The sequence below is a fragment of the Oncorhynchus masou genome, chromosome 12 (genome assembly GCF_036934945.1).
Source record: "Oncorhynchus masou masou isolate Uvic2021 chromosome 12, UVic_Omas_1.1, whole genome shotgun sequence".
Classification (NCBI taxonomy): Eukaryota; Metazoa; Chordata; class Actinopteri; order Salmoniformes; family Salmonidae; genus Oncorhynchus; species Oncorhynchus masou.
This window is the reverse complement of record NC_088223.1, coordinates 76,930,582-76,936,509: the sequence shown is the minus strand read 5'-3', so window position 1 is coordinate 76,936,509 and position 5,928 is coordinate 76,930,582.

The following is a 5,928-nucleotide window of genomic DNA, read 5'->3' as shown; positions in this document are numbered from 1 at the left end:
GTTCTCAGTCTCTGTTTGATCAATCTCATATTTTATTGTAATATTTTAATAATTTTTTAACCTAAGATGTGAGATGTGTCTCAGTGTCTGTGGCCTAAGGAAGTTTCTGCTGGAGCCAATGTCTATGGCTGGAGCTAGCTCAATATTGGACTAAAGGAGCATAACGTTACTCCTTAGTCCTAGGATCATACATGTTCTGGTTAAAGGGCAAATTGGCTCTGGAAGCCAAAACAGCTAAATACTCCATCTAAATGTGAATCGATTCTCAATTGCGGTATAGTCCTAGAAACATAAATCCCTCTACTTTCATATCACATCAAAATAATTTCACAAATGCAAAATACACACTTACTGTACACTGTTTTAATCTATTTTTAACACAGTTGCAGCTGACAGTATTTTTCAGTGACAACATGTTTGTGTTGTCTGTCTTCTGTTTACACACAGGTGTTCAGAGAATCAGATAGCTAATTAGCACAGGTAGTCCACACCAATCTTCCCACTAAACTGCGTGCCTGCGCGGGACTGCCATGCGAAGGAAATATAAGCGCACACAGAGAAGCACAAGATTGAACTTCACTCAAAGTTCTAGTTTTGCCCCTTAATTAACACTATCATTGTTTCCCTTTACTGTTGGAATTGTGATAGAATAAACACAATATTAACCATCAATGTAACATACTGAAACAAAACCAACTATGCAAGAATAGTAGGCAGAACGTATTGTAGTAGGATTCTATTGCATTAACATGCACGACACTGTACTCTACCTGTGCGGCTTAACCAATCAGAACTCTAGTAAGTCTACAATTGAAGTCAGAAGTTTATATACACCTTAGCCAAATACATTTAAACTCAGTTTTTCACAATTCCTGACATTTAATCCTAGTAAAAATTCCCTGTCTTAGGTCAGTTAGGATCACCACTTTATTTTAAGAATTTGAAATGTCAATAATATTTGTCAGAAATAATGTCAGAAATTATTTATTTCAGCTTTTTAATCCATTCCTCCTGACAGAGCTGGTGTAACTGAGTCAGGTTTGTAGGCCTCCTTGCTCGCACACGCTTTTTCAGTTCTGCCCACACATTTTCTATAGGATTGAGGTCAGGGCTTTGTAATGGCCACTCCAATACCTTGACTTTGTTGTCGTTAAGCCATTTTGCCACAACTTTGGAAGTATGCTTGGGGTCATTGTCCATTTGGAAGACCCATTTGCGACCAAGCTTTAACTTCCTGACTGATGTCTTGAGATGTTGCTTCAATATGTCCACATAATTTTCCCTCCTCATAATGTCATCTATTTTGTGAAGTGCTCCAGTCCCTCCTGCAGCAAAGCACCACCACAACATGATGCTGCCACCCCCGTGCTTCACGGCTGAGATGGTGTTCTTCGGCCTGCAAGCCTCCCCCTTTTCCCTCCAAACATAACAATGGTCATTATGGCCAAACAGTTTTATTTTTATTTCATCAGACCAGAGGACATTTCTCCAAAAAGTACGATCTTTGTCCCCATGTGCAGTTGCAAACCGTAGTCTGGCTTTTTTATGGCGGTTTTGGAGCCGTGGCGTCTTCCTTGCTGAGCGGCCTTTCAGGTTATGTCGATATAGGACACGTTTTACTGTGGATATAGATACTTTTGTACCTGTTTCCTCCAGCATCTTCACAAGGTCCTTTGCTGTTGTTCTGGGATTGATTCGCACTTTTCGCACCAAAGTACGTTCATCTCTAGGAGACAGAATGCGTCTCTTTCCTGAGCGGTATGATGGCTGCGTTGTCCCATGGTGATTATACTTACATACTATTGTTTGTACAGATGAACGTGGTACCTTCAGGCATTTGGAAATTGCTCCCAAGGACGAACCAGACTTGTGGAGGTCTACAATTTTTTTCTGAGGTCTTGGCAGATTTCTTTTGATTTTCCCATGATGTCAAGCAAAGAGGCACTGAGTTTGAAGGTAGGCCTTGAAATACATCCACAGGCATACCTCCAATTGACTCAAATGATGTCAATTAGTTTATCAGAAGCTTCCAAAGCCATGACATAATTTTCTGGAATATTCCAAGCTCTTTAAAGGCACAATCAACATAGTGTATGTAGCTCTGGATAAGAGCGTCTGCTAAATGACTTAAATGTAAATGTAAATGTAAACTTCTGACCCACTGGAATTGTGATACTGTGAATTATAAGTGAAATAATCTGTCTGTAAACAACTTTTGGAAAAGTTACTTGTGTCATGCACAAAGTAGGTGTCTTAACCGACTTGCCAAAACTATAGTTTGTTAACAAGAAATTTGTGGAGTGGTTGAAAACTAGTTTTAATGACTCCAACCTAAGTGTATGTAAACTTCCGACTTCAACTGTATATGCAAATATACCATTGCCATATATGGATCTGTGCCATTCATTTTGAACTGGATTTACAGCATGAGGGTCGTGAGTAGATGTTTTGTTGAGATCAAAGCGAGAGCGGCCTGTAGCCACGTGTGCACATTTGTTCATATCCTTTGCTAGTTAGTGAGTTATTATCTCAGATATAGATCATTGATAGTTAACAATGGGTGTGTGATTTCTTCCTACAAGTGCACAAAACTTTCCAGACATCTTTGAAAAGCAAGTTGGGTAAAGAGCTTTTTTTGTCTTAAAGGGGCAGTGTTGCATTTTGAGACAGGCTTGAATAAGCTATGTAGCCAATAGGCAGAGGGTAGCATAATTTGTCTGATTCTCTGTAATAATGGTATGGGAATAATAGTGCATTTTATTTTGTAAAGTATTTTCTCGCATCAAATAACACAACAACACAACAACATTTCCAGTCACCTCCTTGTCAGAAGGACAAGTAGATAATCAAGCCCTGCATGTTTTTTTCTAAAGTCTCATGGAATGTAAGGCCTACATTGAACACCACACATTGGTTGCTTTTGTAGGCTGAATGATAGAAAAGCTATTTTCATGTTAAAGTGTTATTGGATGTATTTTCTCCTTTGTTTTTTTAATGGTAGACCACTCTGGTAGGCCTACATTATGATGATCAAATAACCAAAGTAGCCTACTTGACCACTGTCTGAAATGGTACATTAAAGTGGGTACAGCCTCAGTGTTCACAGTAAACACATCTGGATGTTGCATTCATAAGGTGAATTCATAAGGTGAATTCACCAATTTGTAAGTCGCTCTGGATAAGAGCGTCTGCCAAATGACTTAAATGTAATGTAAATGTAATGTAATGCACCGAAATTTCACAAAGTTCAAGTTTGTGCTCGGCAGACCTGAAATTAGCTCAGTGACCAACATTTTTGGAAGGAACATAGGTCTACACTGTCTTCCATCTGTTTTCCATAAACAAGTGCTGTAACATGGAAATATGGCTGTGGGAACCCTAAACCTATAAAGGTTTGTGTCAATTTAACCTTTTTTTTTTCTCACTGATATGCAAGATAAGGTCCTTATGCTTCTAAAACAGTACCGCAAGCGATTCGTGTTCATGTTCAGACCAAGTGTCATGGCTCTTAACAAAACACCCCCCCCCCCCCCACAGAAGACACATTTGTCCAATGACTTATGTGTAATGTAATCAGTCGTGATTTTAGCATGTAAATATTGGTGGTGCAAAAAAATAAATGTGGGATGCATGCCAGCAAAGCCACTACACAACACAATACAACACTAAATAATACATTAATTGCACTATAACAGTGGCAAACTGTGCCCACAAACTGTTAGGGCCTACATAAAGCTGTCCCAACAGCAGTCCCAACATCTTACTACTGCTACACCTGGCTATCAATGGAGCCTTGTCTGGCAGCGAAACAGTTCATTCAGCCTCATTTACTGCCTTTAAAAAAAACATAGCTGATATGGCTGACTTGCTTAAACAAATGTGCTTTTTAATGACAATTGAGATGTACAAACTATGGCATAAGGGAAAGGAAAAGGGGGATACCTAGTCAGTCCAACTGAATGTATTCAACTGAAATGTGTTTTCTGTATTTAACCCAACCCATATGAATAAGAGAGGTGCGGGGGCTGCCTTAATCGAAATCCATATCTTCACTCGGGGAACAGTGGGTTAACTGACTTGCTCAGGGGCAGAACAACATATGTTTACCTGGGGAAAACAAGCGGATAAGCGGATAAGAGGCAATCCATAATTTCGATTAAGACATTATTGAATGAGCTAGGATGGACGTAGTCAATATAACTATTTGTTTAGCACTTTTTAAATGTACTGCGACAGAATTCAGAACATGGGCCGTTCTTACAGTGTTCTCCATGTACACCAAGTCAGAACCATAGGATAAATAAAGGGGGGCATATAAACAGACAATGAAAGCTCTTACAAAATGTGATGATTACATTTCTCTAAAACAGGTTATAGGCTATATGTGCACCACCAAGTCAGAACAGTTGGCGAAATGAAGAGGGGTAAAAAGATCAAATTATTAGGGTGAGGCACATGGCTACTAACAGCTTACTACACAACATACACTTAGTATTACTTTCTTAGCTACAGTATACATATCTCCCTGGCATATTACATAATTTATGCAGCAGCATACAAGACATTTTTGGACTCACCTTGTGTTGTGCTCACTTGAACAGGAAGGTGGCATGGCGGTCCTTTGTGGGCAAATTTTGTCATCAAAGTCTGGCATTCGCTGGATGTATAGTGCTTTCAAGACAACTGGGAACTGAAATAAAAAAGGTCATTTCATGATGACATCATTGATCTTCAGGTCGTAGCTCTAGAAAAAAGCCCGAGTTCCCAACTTACAATTCCGTTCAAAATGTATTTCCCAGCCGGAGCTCGTTTTTTCCGGAATTCCCAGTTGTCTTGAACTCACTGAAGTCAAGTTTTCACAGTTCCAAGTTAACAGTTGTTTTGAGCGCGGCAAAATCATGCTTCATTGACAGCATGGCCAATGTTGAATGTTTATCATTTTAAATTTGGAAAAGAGACCCTTAATCCCAGATTTGGGACCACACAGCCACTGTCACTGATTCCTTACAAACCACTCATTGTTGAATTTGCAATTTCCAATTTGCTGAGTAATGTTAATCCAATGGCCGATGAGCACCGAATACATTTTATCTATAATTTCTCTTCATTATTTCTCTTCATATGATAAGGATTAAAAAGGATTTGCCAGTAGATTGTCGACTTGATTCATGATGATGACTGCTCGCTAAGATTTTGAAAGTATGATGTTGACATGATCAGTCCAATCCAAGCTACTGTTCATATAATGTGATTTGACGTCATTTTATCTGTGGCCAATGATCTTGAGCCTTCTTGGACAGGCACTTCTATTGCAGCACCCAAGGGGATAGAATTTACAAAGTCTACCATTAAACTTGGAGGTGAGTAATGTCCCCATGAGTGACAGAACACTGAGCCAATCACGGCGCAACGCTCCATATTTTCTGCTGGCTTGCCCCACCACCACCACAGAAAGCACTGAGCTAGGTTGTAACACCTGCATTTTGGAGTTGCCTTAGTCAAGAAAACAAACAAGAGACCATGTTTGTATGCGGCTTTATTAACTCAAATATATATATTTGTTGCAAACAGATATGTGACACATATTAATGCCAAAATAACATGCGAAACAGGCAAGTGCTAGAAATGTTGGGCTCAAAACTGGTGGGTCTCTGCCCCACCTGCCCTGAATGACGGGTCGCCACTGACTGTAATATAACTGAGAGTCTTTTTATTATTTTTTATTTATTTAACCTTAATTTAACTAGGCAAGTCAGTTAAGAACATTCGTATTTACAATGGCGGCCTACCAAACGGCAAAAGGCCTCATGCGGGGGCTGGGATTAAAAATAAATCATAAAATATAAATGTAGGACAAAACACACATCACGACAAGAGAGACAACACAACACTACATAAAGAGAGACCTAAGACAACAACATAGCATGG